Below are 11,249 nucleotides of genomic sequence, written 5' to 3'. Positions count from 1 at the left end.
GTGCGCCGGAGCTGAAGGATGCACCCAGACTCACGTACGTTCCCTGCGGCAGTGCGCCGGAGCTGAAGGATGCACCCAGACTCGCGTACGTTCCCTGCGGCAGTGCGCTGGAGCTGAAGGATGCGCCCAGACTCGCGTACGTTCCCTGCGGCAGTGCACCGGAGCTGAAGGATGCTCCCAGACTCGCGTACTTTCCCTGCGGCAGTGCGCCGGAGCTGAAGGATGCACCCAGACTCACGTACGTTCCCTGCGGCAGTGCGCCGGAGCTGAAGGATGCACCCAGACTCGCGTACGTTCCCTGCGGCAGTGCGCCGGAGCTGAAGGATGCACCCAGACTCGCGTACGTTCCCTGCGGCAGTGCGCCGGAGCTGAAGGATGCACCCAGACTCGCGTACGTTCCATGTGGCAGTGCGCCGGAGCTGAAGGATGCACCCAGACTCGCGTATGTTCCCTGCGGCAGTGCGCCGGAGCTGAAGGATGCACCCAGACTCGCGTACGTTCCCTGCGGCAGTGCGCCGGAGCTGAAGGATGCACCCAGACTCGCGTACGTTCCCTGCGGCAGTGCACCGGAGCTGAAGGATGCACCCAGACTCGTGTACGTTCCCTGCGGCAGGACACCGGAGCTGAATGATGCACCCAGACTCGCGTACTTTCCCTGCGGCAGTGCGCCGGAGCTGAAGGATGCACCCAGACTCGCGTACGTTCCCTGCGGCAGTGCGCCGGAGCTGAAGGATGCACCCAGACTCGCGTACGTTACCTGCGGCAGTGCGCCGGAGCTGAAGGATGCACCCAGACTCGCGTACGTTCCCTGCGGCAGTGCGCCGGAGCTGAAGGATGCACCCAGACTCGCGTACGTTCCCTGCGGCAGTGCGCCGGAGCTGAAGGATGCACCCAGACTCGCGTACGTTCCCTGCGGCAGTGCGCTGGAGCTGAAGGATGCACCCAGACTCGCGTACGTTCCCTGCGGCAGTGCGCCGGAGCTGAAAGATGCACCCAGACTCGCGTACGTTCCCTGCGGCAGTGCGCCGGAGCTGAAGTATGCGCCCAGACTCGCGTACGTTCCCTGCGGCAGTGCACCGGAGCTGAAGGATGCGCCCAGACTTGCGCACGTTCCCTGCGGCAGTGCGCCGGAGCTGAAGGATGCACCCAGACTCACGTACGTTCCCTGAGGCAGTGCGCCGGAGCTGAAGGATGCACCCAGACTCGCGTACGTTCCCTGCGGCAGTGCGCCGGAGCTGAAGGATGCGCCCAGACTCGCGTACGTTCCCTGCGGCAGTGCACCGGAGCTGAAGGATGCTTCCAGACTCGCGCACGTTCCCTGCGGCAGTTTGCCGGAGCTGAAGGATGCACCCAGACTCACGTACGTTCCCTGCGGCAGTGCGCCGGAGCTGAAGGATGCACCCAGACTCGCGTACGTTCCCTGCGGCAGTGCGCCGGAGCTGAAGGATGCGCCCAGACTCGCGTACGTTCCCTGCGGCAGTGCACCGGAGCTGAAGGATGCGCCCAGACTCGCGTACGTTCCCTGCGGCAGTGCGCCGGAGCTGAAGGATGCACCCAGACTCGCGTACGTTCCCTGCGGCAGTGCACCGGAGCTGAAGGATGCACCCAGACTCGCGTACGTTCCCTGCGGCAGTGCGCCGAAGCTGAAGGATGCACCCAGACTCGCGTACGTTCCCTGCGGCAGTGCGCCGGAGCTGAAGGATGCACCCAGACTCGCGTACGTTCCATGTGGCAGTGCGCCGGAGCTGAAGGATGCACCCAGACTCGCGTATGTTCCCTGCGGCAGTGCGCCGGAGCTGAAGGATGCACCCAGACTCGCGTACGTTCCCTGCGGCAGTGCGCCGGAGCTGAAGGATGCACCCAGACTCGCGTACGTTCCCTGCGGCAGTGCACCGGAGCTGAAGGATGCACCCAGACTCGTGTACGTTCCCTGCGGCAGGACACCGGAGCTGAATGATGCACCCAGACTCGCGTACTTTCCCTGCGGCAGTGCGCCGGAGCTGAAGGATGCACCCAGACTCGCGTACGTTCCCTGCGGCAGTGCGCCGGAGCTGAAGGATGCACCCAGACTCGCGTACGTTACCTGCGGCAGTGCGCCGGAGCTGAAGGATGCACCCAGACTCGCGTACGTTCCCTGCGGCAGTGCGCCGGAGCTGAAGGATGCACCCAGACTCGCGTACGTTCCCTGCGGCAGTGCGCCGGAGCTGAAGGATGCACCCAGACTCGCGTACGTTCCCTGCGGCAGTGCGCTGGAGCTGAAGGATGCACCCAGACTCGCGTACGTTCCCTGCGGCAGTGCGCCGGAGCTGAAAGATGCACCCAGACTCGCGTACGTTCCCTGCGGCAGTGCGCCGGAGCTGAAGTATGCGCCCAGACTCGCGTACGTTCCCTGCGGCAGTGCACCGGAGCTGAAGGATGCGCCCAGACTTGCGCACGTTCCCTGCGGCAGTGCGCCGGAGCTGAAGGATGCACCCAGACTCACGTACGTTCCCTGAGGCAGTGCGCCGGAGCTGAAGGATGCACCCAGACTCGCGTACGTTCCCTGCGGCAGTGCGCCGGAGCTGAAGGATGCGCCCAGACTCGCGTACGTTCCCTGCGGCAGTGCACCGGAGCTGAAGGATGCTTCCAGACTCGCGCACGTTCCCTGCGGCAGTTTGCCGGAGCTGAAGGATGCACCCAGACTCACGTACGTTCCCTGCGGCAGTGCGCCGGAGCTGAAGGATGCACCCAGACTCGCGTACGTTCCCTGCGGCAGTGCGCCGGAGCTGAAGGATGCGCCCAGACTCGCGTACGTTCCCTGCGGCAGTGCACCGGAGCTGAAGGATGCGCCCAGACTCGCGTACGTTCCCTGCGGCAGTGCGCCGGAGCTGAAGGATGCACCCAGACTCGCGTACGTTCCCTGCGGCAGTGCACCGGAGCTGAAGGATGCACCCAGACTCGCGTACGTTCCCTGCGGCAGTGCGCCGAAGCTGAAGGATGCACCCAGACTCGCGTACGTTCCCTGCGGCAGTGCACCGGAGCTGAAGGATGCTCCCAGACTCGCGCCTCTTAGTGAATTTGCCGCATCCCGTCATGATGAATCGGGGCCAATATTCATTAGAAAGTTGTAAAACTTATAATTAATACTTTGACTTAAACTTTATTAAAAATGCAAAATCTGCTACTTCTGCGATCCCAACATTCTGGTGATTTTCTACTTGTGACACTCATATAATAATGTCTTTTTTTCTTGCTTTGCGTTCACAGCATTGAGATTACTGTTTTTCATCTGAGACACGGCCGGAGAGCACCTGGACCACGTTCACACGGCGCCTTTTAGACGCTGAAGCTGCTGCTGAGTTTTTCCAGGCAAAACTGGCTGCACTGCTGATCTACAGAAGCTTAGGGGAAAGAAAAACTGTTCATTTTTATTATTTTATCAGAAAATTTGAAAGGTAAATATAAAGATAATCTAGATTCTGAGATCGCTAATATTATTATTATTATTATTACATGTGAAAAGGGGTATTCATAATAAAATAATAGTCATGATTGAAGAATTAGGAGTTTTCAGGCCACTTATAATAATGTAAAACAGCAGGTATGAAGTGAGGTTTAAGGGGTTGCCCAGTATTGCAAAAAAATTCTCTCTTCTTTCAAAAACAGCGCCACCCCTGCCTACAGGTTTTGTCTGGTATTGCAACTCTGTACCATTCTATTTAATGTAGCTGAGATGTAATACCAGACACAACCTGTACACAGGAGTGGCGCTGTCTACTAATTCTATATATCCACTTTTAAATGCTTTTGGCTAGAATACCACTTTAACATCTTAAAAAACCTCTAGGAACTGACTTTTTTTTTTCACTTTTTCTGCATCGTATTCCAAAAAACTTTACCATGTATACTGTATAACCATATGACGATGCATTTTTTGCATCTACAGTTGTATTTGTCTCAAGATATTCAGACTTTTTTCATCTGAGCAAGCAAAGCTACAGTGTAAAGCATGGAGGAGGGAGAAAAAAAAAGATCAATTTGAAGATATTTTTGATGTCAATAGACAATTCCTCTGAACATGGAGTCACTAATTACTGTATATTAATTAAATATAATAATAATTACTTGGTCAGGCTCACAATAGCCTAATATTGACAAATCTGCCTGCCCGCATTAGAAATGTGCATGTATCAGCTGAACTGAGTATTAAATGAGCAGCGTAAAAAAAAATAAAAAAACATGGTCAGGCAGAAATTTGTGGCTATAATAAAGGTAGACAAAGTGGAAATAGAAATGTGCTGCAGTGTAAAGCATGGATTTTTGGATTGCGTGTGCTGTCGTGTAGCGGCTTCTCCAGTTTTCTGTGATTTTCTTCTCTTTATTTCCTCGACAGCTTTTTTTGGTGCATTTCACTGCAGTCCTCGCACGGAGTCAGGTTTCTGGTGCAATTTTGGCAACTTTTTTTATTTTAAAGGATTTGCAAATTTTGGTGCTCAAAAGTTGTAAAAACTCTTTAAAGGTTTTTATTTTGCAGCAAATTCTTCAGAATTATGAAATGTTTTTTTTTTTGTTATTTTCCAACCAGTTTTTGCAACTTGTATATGTTACTTTTGGAAGGGACACTTTGGGGGATCAATATTATTTTTTAAGAAGCATCAATACATTCTATAACAAACATGATTTGTTTTAGGAAGTCGTTCCCATCTCCGGGCCATTGTTTGATGCCGCTTTTTCAACTCTATCTGCACAACATGGAAACACGTCTGATGGAGGCTGAAATTGAAAATACCTAAATGTCCCGTTATTTAAAGGACTGTCTACTTCTAAAAAAATAGCGCCACCCTGCAGGCAGTGTCTGGTATTGCAACGCTGCACCATTCACTTCAGTGGAGCTGAGATGTAATACCACGAGGGGGTGCTGTTTTGGAAGTAGCCAGAAACATTTTCCTAATGCTGAATGATCTCTTTTGTAGAAACTTCCTTAAAGGGGGAAAGCCCGAATTCGTGTACTAAACCCGAGTGCGCTTAAAAAAGTGACAAGTGCCACAAAAAAAAGTGCACTAGTATGCTGGTCGTCTTGAAACCCTCTCCAAAAGGAGAAGGGTCCCCCAAACTATTCCCCAAAGGCCACAACAAGGAACAGGGACAAATAGCCACCTCCAGCTGAAGCCAGAGGCGACCCAATCTTACCCCCAGCACCTGCCCGAGTTCTCACCCGAGCGAGGCACTGAGAGTCAAAGACTGTGCTCCCCTCCCGGAAGATGGGAGCCAACAACACTCTCCTCCCGAAAGAGGAGAGCGGAACCTGGTGACCACACACTCCCCCACCTAGACCTGCCAAGAGAGGAACCCGTAAGGGAACCGCATCCCGACAAAATCCCAGTAAGGACGTGGACACACAGTGACAAAAAAAGATTAAATAATAGTATAATACAGCCTGGACCTTCGACCGGGAATTGAAAAATTCCCCATCCTAAGGCCAAAAGGCCCAGAATAAGGGTGTGTGCGAAGAAAGAAAATTTGAAGCGCTTGTGCAAATGTACCAAGAACTCAAGTGGGGTTCCCAATCCCAGTGAGTTAAGGCACCCCAAAGTCACCACTCCTGGGGCACTTCACACTTCAGGCTTTCGATCTTCCCCAGCCCAATGGCATGGATCATCGGGGGCCATACTCTCCACCAGATGACTATATTAGCCACCTGGCATACTAACAAGCACCTAAACCCCAGTGTGCATGATGTATCAGTCTACTAGGGCAGCCAACATCCAAAACTGCCTTTTTGAAAGATGCTACACTTGATCTTAACCAAAAGACTGAGAGGTGACTTCCTTAAAGGGGAACTCCAGATAAAGGTCTTGGTTGTTTCCATTAAATGTTTCCTGAGCTTCCAGTATAAGGAAAGTCTCTGCCCCATGTGAGCGCCCAGAGGGTGGAATTGAGCCACTCTGTCCCTAGACAGCTCCAGGTTTGAAGCCTGCACCCCAGACCACTGAGGATCATCTGGGCAGGAGATCTGGGATCGCTGGATCCTATTTATAGTGGATCCTGAAGTCAGGAGTAAAGTTACGGAGATTATTCATTTATTATTTATTTACTACTTAGGAAAATGTGAAAATCAATGTGAGAAATGTCAGAAGATAACGGCACTGAATCTGCGGCTCCGACCACCGCTGAATATTGCTGCGGAGCATTTCCATGATATTTGCATAGAAGACGGCAGCAATGCATTGTGGGAGATGATGGAGCATTCACCTTCCCGGTGTCGGACTGGCCCTTGAGCTTGTAGTGAGATCCGGACACAGATTACACCTTTGTGACCTGTGAACTGCGTTCAGGGAATGTCGGAGTTAAAATAGTAAATGTCTCTTAATGTTCAGACTTCTGTGCAAGCAAAGCTGCAGTGTAAAGCATGGAGGAGGGACAAATCACTGCAGTAAAAGAGAAGATAAATGAGCTGTAAAGGAGCTGTTAAGATCTATGTGTGAGGAAAAGATCTCCCTGAGAATCTGTCTCCAGAGCCTATTGTAAATGAAAGGGGTAATACCAAAGTCATGTAGATGAGGAGAGCAGACTGTCAGTCATTACATGTCTCACACTGGTAACGCCCCCTGTCATTTACAATAAGCTCTAGTGGTAGATTTTCAGGAAAAGTGCCCCAACAGCCACCATACAGTATGATGCCCTACAGGCCCTCATACAAAATGATTCCTCCACAGCCCCCCATACATTATGATGCCCCCACAGCCCTCCATACAGTATGATGCCCTACAGGCCCTCATACAAAATGATTCCTCCACAGCCCCCATAATGTTTGATGCCCCCACCACAACCAATACAGTATGGTGCTCCACAGCCACCATAAAGTTTGATGCCCCCACTGCAACTAATACAGTATGATGCCATCAGTACAGTATGATGCCCCACAGCAACCAATACAGTATAATGCCCCCAATACAGTATGATGCCCCCACAGCTCCCCAATACAGTATCATGCCCCCACAGCCCCCCATACAGTATTATTCCTCCACAGCAACCATAAAGTTTGATGCCCCTGCTGCAACCAATACAGTATGATGCCCCACAGCCACAATACAGTATGATGCCCTCAATATAGTATGATGTGTAGTGCCCCGAGGGTTCGGCCGCTACAGGGGTATTGCACCTCAACCAGAGGTGTGATATTCCACTCCCAGGTAAGGATGGAGTGTGGACCAGGGCTCAGTTAGCTGCATGCACACACTCACCCCATTTCCCGGGGACAGCTCGACGGTGCTCCCATTTATGCAGGCACAACTGACCATGTCCCTGGCTGGAGTGGGGAGGGGGGAGAGAACCCAGTGATGTAGGAGCAGTAGGGGACGGTTTCTGGAGCATAGGAAGGAGCTCATTGGGTGCAGGTCACCTGAGCTCAGACACAGAGAGATAAATAAAAGGTGGGAGCCATCTTAGGAGTTCAGTGAGGGAGTTCAGAGAAGCAGAGTAAAGGAGAAGAGAGCTGACAGGGAGCCGAGGCTCAGCCTGAGCTCAGCTCCACGAGGCAGGCCTGGAGAGAAGGCCTGGGTCAGAGAGGAGAAGAGAAGAAGGAGAAGGAAGGAAGGAGAAGAGACAGAGGAGTAGAAAGGCTCCAGAAACAAGAAGGCAGAAGGGACCCTAAGAGAGCAGAACGGACAGCAACCGTTGCAAGCCCGCGCTATATCGGGTGAAGGGTCATACCGTGGAAGGGTACCAGATTCCCAAGTTGGTGGAGGTAAATCATCCCTCAGCCAAGAACACGGAGGTCATGATCATTTATTGGTGCGACCCCCCGCCAAACCTGCTAGGAAGGCACCACATAGGGTCAGGGAAACTGGCGCCAAGTTTTACCAGAGAAGGCCCGAGGCAGCCAGACAGAAGCGTGGTCACTGGTGGGGCACGAGAGGCCAGAGAAAGGATAGAAGGGGGTCCTGTGCCACACTCCTGAGTTGCCTGGGGGTTGACTGAGCCCCTCACATGGTGGACGCAGCACGGCTTGGGCAGTCATTGCTGACAGAAGTGACTTGGATATCAACTGTGAGTAAAAAGCCTGAACTGCACCATTGGATTCTGTGTGATTTATGCTGCGCCTGCACCATCACCCCCAGCTTCCACCTACATTGCCCTGGGGCTACACTCTTCCCGTGGGGAGTTATCCTATCCCTGTGCTGCACACCAACACCAGCCTCAGCGGTCTGCCTTGCAGCGGCGGTCATCCCTGACCGCAATCCATGGGTGGCGTAGTCGGACATTCAAAACACTGATAAATAGACTGCCACAGCATTTGGTCTGACCACCCTGAGCCACGGGATCGGGTTGCCACTACTACCCCCAGCATCGCACAGAAGCCCGGTTCCGGGTACCCCACGGCCCAGGGGGCGAGGCAGATGCCCCCACGGCTCCCCAATACAGTATGATGTTCTCAATACAGTATGATTCCGCCACAGCAATCAATACAGTATGATGCCCCCAATACAGTATGATGCTCCCACAGCTCCCCAATACAGTATGATGCCCCCACAGCAACCAATACAGTATGATACCCCACATACAGTATGATGCCCCCACAGCCCCTCATACACTGTGATGCCCCCACAGCCCCCATAAAGTATGATGCCTCCACAGCCCCCTATACAGTATGATGCCTCCACAGCCCCCATACAGGATGATGCACCCACAGCCCCCCATACAGTATGATGCCCCCCCATACAATATGATTCTTCCACAGCCCCCATAAAGTTTTTATGCCCCCACAGCAACCAATACAGTATGATGCCCCATAGCCACAATACAGTTTGATGCCCTCAGTACAGTATGATGCCCCCACAGCAACCAATACAGTATGATGCCCCCATTACAGTGTGATGCCCCCACATCCCCCCATACAGTGTGATGCCCCCACAGCCCCCCCATACAGTATGATGCCCCTACAACCACCCATACAGTATGATGCCTCCACAGCCCCCATACAGTATGATGCACCCACAGCCCCCCCATACAGTATGATGCCCCCTATACAGTATGATGCCTTCACAGCCCCCTATACAGTATGATGCCTCCACAGCCCCCTATACAGTATGATGCCTCCACAGCCCCCTATACAGTATGATGCCTCCACAGACCCCATACAGTATGATGCACCCACAAGCCCCCCCCATACAGTATGATGCCCCTACAGCCCTATACAGTATGATGCCTCCACAGCCCCCATAAAGTATGATGCCTCCACAGTCCCCTATACAGTATGATGCCTCCACAGTCCCCTATACGGTATGATGCCTCCACAGCCCCCATAAAGTATGATGCCTCCACAGCCCCCTATACAGTATGATGCCTCCACAGCCCCCATACAGTATGATGCACCCACAGCCCCCCCATACAGTATGATGCCCCCACAGCCCCCCCATACAGTATGATGCCCCCATTACAGTGTGATGCCCCCACATCCCCCCATACAGTGTGATGCCCCCACAGCCCCCCATACAGTATGATGCCCCCATTACAGTGTGATGCCCCCACATCCCCCCATACAGTGTGATGCCCCCACAGCCCCCCATACAGTATGATGCCCCTACAACCACCCATACAGTATGATGCCTCCACAGCCCCCATACAGTATGATGCACCCACAGCCCCCCCCATACAGTATGATGCCCCCTATACAGTATGATGCCTTCACAGCCCCCCATACAGTATGATGCCCCGACAGCCCCCTATACAGTATGATGCCTCCACAGCCCCCATAAAGTATGATGCCTCCACAGCCCCCTATACAGTATGATGCCTCCACAGACCCCATACAGTATGATGCACCCACAGCCCCCCCCATACAGTATGATGCCCCTACAGCCCCCTATACAGTATGATGCCTCCACAGCCCCCATAAAGTATGATGCCTCCACAGCCCTCTATACAGTATGATGCCTCCACAGCCCCCATACAGTATGATGCACCCACAGCCCCCCCATACAGTATGATGCCCCCACAGCCCCCTATACAGTATGATGCCTCCACAGCTCCTATACAGTATGATGCACCCACAGCCCCCCATACAGAATGTTGTCTCCACAGCCCCCTATACAGTATGATGCCTCCACAGTTCCTATACAGTATGATGCACCCACAGCTCCCCCATACAGTATGATGCCTCCACAGCCCCCATAAAGTATGATGCCTCCACAGCCCCTATACAATATGATTCCTCCACAGTCCCCCATACAGTATGATGCTCCCACAGCCCCCCATACAATATGATTCCTCCATAGCAACCATAAAGTTTGATGCCCCCGCTGCAACCAATACAGTATGATGCCCCACAGCCACAATACAGTATGATGTCCTCAGTACAGTATGATGCCCCCACAGCTCCCCAATATAGTATGATATTCGCAATGCAGTATGATTCCCCCACAGCAACCAATACAGTATGATGCCCCCAATACAGTATGATGCCCCCACAGCTCCCCAATACAGTATGATGCCCCCAGAGCAACCAATACAGTATGATGTCCCACATACAGTATGATGCCCCTAGAGCCCCACATACAGTATGATGCCTCCTCAGCCCCCCCATACAATATGATTCCTCCACAGCCCCCATAAAGTTTTTATGTCCCCACAGCAACCAATACAGTATGATGTCCCACAGCCACAATACAGTTTGATGCCCTCAGTACAGTATGATGCCCCCAAAGCAACCAATACAGTATGATGCCCACAATACAGTATGATGCCCCCAAATCCCCACATAGTGTGATGCCCCCACAGCCCCCATACAGTATGATGCCCCAACAACCACCCATACAGTTGATGCTTCCACAGCCCCCATACAGTATGATGCCCCAACAACCACCCATACAGTTGATGCTTCCACAGCCCCCATACAGTATGATGCACCCACAGCCCCCCCATACAGTATTATGCCCCCACAGCCCCCTATACAGTATGATGCCTTTACAGCCCCCCATACAGCATGATGCCCCCACAGCCCCCCATACAGTATGATGTGATTTACGGTATGATGTCATTTCCCTGAATTATCCAATTTTCGGTCTGGCTCTAAGAACTGATGACCAAGTGTCCAAAGCACCAATCCCATAATCCTCTGCAGCCATTTTTTTATGTAAAATGTAATCTAATGCTGAGCGATCTCTTTTATATGAAATTCCTTAAAGGGGAACTCCAGATAAAGGTCTTGGTTGTTTCCATGAAATGTTTCCTGAGCTTCCAGTATAAAGAAAGTCTCTGCCCCATGTGAG

At 52.5% G+C, this 11,249-nt stretch overlaps 1 non-coding gene across 1 annotated transcript; it reads right to left on the bottom strand.

Moving 5' to 3' along the window:
• Window positions 1–5,898: 5,898 nt before the first annotated feature.
• TRNASTOP-UCA (transfer RNA opal suppressor (anticodon UCA)) lies at window positions 5,899–5,985 on the bottom strand. Its single transcript has one exon. It is a non-coding gene; the product is annotated as a tRNA-Sec (tRNA).
• Window positions 5,986–11,249: the final 5,264 nt, after the last annotated feature.

Source organism: Phyllobates terribilis, unplaced genomic scaffold (assembly GCF_046119375.1).
Source record: "Phyllobates terribilis strain yellow unplaced genomic scaffold, ASM4611937v1 Scaffold_4__5_contigs__length_816908805, whole genome shotgun sequence".
In the NCBI taxonomy this organism is placed as follows: domain Eukaryota; kingdom Metazoa; phylum Chordata; class Amphibia; order Anura; family Dendrobatidae; genus Phyllobates; species Phyllobates terribilis.
The sequence above is the reverse complement of the archived record's forward strand: the minus strand, read 5'-3'. Positions and strand labels throughout refer to the sequence as shown.